A 2,387-nucleotide genomic window follows, 5' to 3' on the forward strand; every position below is an offset into this window, starting at 1 on the left:
GGCAAAAGACAACTCAACAAGGACTGGAATTTTGATTCAGTGTTTAACAGAAATTTTGAAAATTTTAAAGCAAGTTTGATTTTATGAATTTTTGTTTGTCTGCCTGACACCCTGGATCTCCATCCAGTCTGGTAAATGGCGTATTTTTATAGGGCAGACATTTTATCATAGTAAACTGAACCACATACACAGCAATTTAACATTTGTTCAAAGGTCTAGTTAGTTGTTGATCTCGTAGTCTTTCCCATTACAAGACCAGTGTGTAAACTAACTCTGCAAGTATACAGTGGAGATCTTTGAAGAAAAATAGTCTCTCTTCTTTTGCTTTATTCTGTGGCTTCAAAGTTATTCTTCGTAATTTATTTATTTAAGTGAACCTGAGAAAACAGTAATAATGCTTAAATATATATCTGTGTATGTGTGTGTAGCACTTTATACTTTACAAAAAAATTAATCTTCTCATTATCTCTATTTTTTTTTCAAATGTGAAAGACAGAATATGGCCAAAGTAATCCAGTCTATAAGTAAACAGAGGAGCTTGAAGCTCAGATCTTTGCCAATGAAGTCTAGAGCTCTTTGGGCTACAACACCAAAAGTTATTATACCACGTTTTCCCACCAAGAACTACACAGAATTTTTGGCCTTGGTGGATTTATGAAGAACCAATTATTTCAGTCTTTCAAATTCTTCATATGTATATAAATTTCCTGGGTATCTTGTTAAAATGTAGATTTTCTTTTACTAAGCCTGGTGCAGGCCCTGGGACTCTGCATTTCTAATAAACTCCCAAAGTATGCTGAATAACAAATCACAGCTGTATTTGGTAATAAAAAATTAGTAACTGCACTGCCTCATGCTGTTCATATTTTAAATCCATATTTAATAATAGTTTTTTTTTTTTTTTTTTTTTTTTTTTTTTTTCCCCTTGCGGCATGCGGGCCTCTCACTGTTGTGGCCTCTCCCGTTGCGGAGCACAGGCTCCGGATGCGCAGGCCCAGCGGCCATGGCTCACGGGCCCAGCCGCTCCGCGGCATATGGGATCCTCCCAGACCGGGGCACGAACCCGTATCCCCTGCATCGGCAGGCGGACTCTCAACCACTGCGCCACCAGGGAGGCCCTAATAATAGTTTTAATTATGGAATGAAAAGGTATAGTGTCATGATATTCAAGGCTTACATTATACTGATAAATTATTTCCACCTCCTAGAAGAACCTGTTAATTTCTTCTTAGTATTTATGCCAGCATTCTGAATTAAGGTCAGGTTCAACAATGTCAGATTCCATAGATGTGAAGGAGTAAATATTTTTTATGCAACAGTTGTAATTGTTCCCCCATTCCCAAAGCAATTTAAAGTTGGAATGAGAGATCTGTGGAATGGAAAAACTTTTTATGCATCAGGGACAGTGTCCCACATACACAATTAAGAGTGGTGTTGGGAATATAATGTGACTGAACTAAAGCTCAAAAATGAAATAACATTCTCCCACCCATGCAACTTTTGGAAACAGGGGCAAATGTTCACCAAACTAACTTTATGAAATGTGAGACCTTTTTAGTTTAAATATATTTACAAAGTGAAGTTAATTCAAAGTAAGTTCTTAATTGAAATGATAATTACCAAAATGAAATGCTAGACTTAAAAATGATCTAGATATTATGAATGAAATAAAATAGACATTTTCTGTGAATTAATTGCATTGTCATTTAATTTTTTTTACTTATCTTCATTCTTTTAGATAAGCTAATTTCATACAGGATATTAATACCAACCTTTTTTGAAAGGAAAAGACAGACAGGTAAGAAATAAAATAAATAAATGTATAGGATAAAAGTGAATTCATATGTTCGAGGCCAGAAAGAAGTTTTAAAAGTCCTGAATGGATAGTTTGGGGCACAAATTCAGATACACAGATAGCACATTGTTGTATTAAAGTGTTTCAGAAAGTCTGTTAAGCTACATTATAGATATCAACACTTAGATTCTGACTTTAACTTTCCAATAGATGTTACATTTCACTGTAAAATATTTGGATTCTGGAGGATTGTTTTTAGAAGGCAGGCCCATGCTCAAGTAGGAGACTTGCTGCTGGCGGACTGTGGTGCCAGCTACTGACCCAGAAACAGCCCTGTGCCCTTTTGGACTTGGCTACAGCCTTATTTGGTCTTGAACTAGCCACTAGCACCATCTGCCAAGGGACCCAGAAGGAATCACACCACTCCAAGCCCCAGGTAACAGGGCTCGCCCACCTTAATCCCGGCTGTGGACCCTTAGGTGACCCATGACCTGACTCCAGATGCTCTTGGACAATAGTCTTGGACATCCAGGGACCAGGTAGGAGGCATGCCCATTTGTACCCCACTGTAAGCCCTCCAACTTCCGTCTGA

This window comes from Mesoplodon bidens, assembly GCF_964165515.1.
Source record: "Mesoplodon bidens genome assembly, chromosome: 6".
NCBI lineage: Eukaryota > Metazoa > Chordata > Mammalia > Artiodactyla > Ziphiidae > Mesoplodon > Mesoplodon bidens.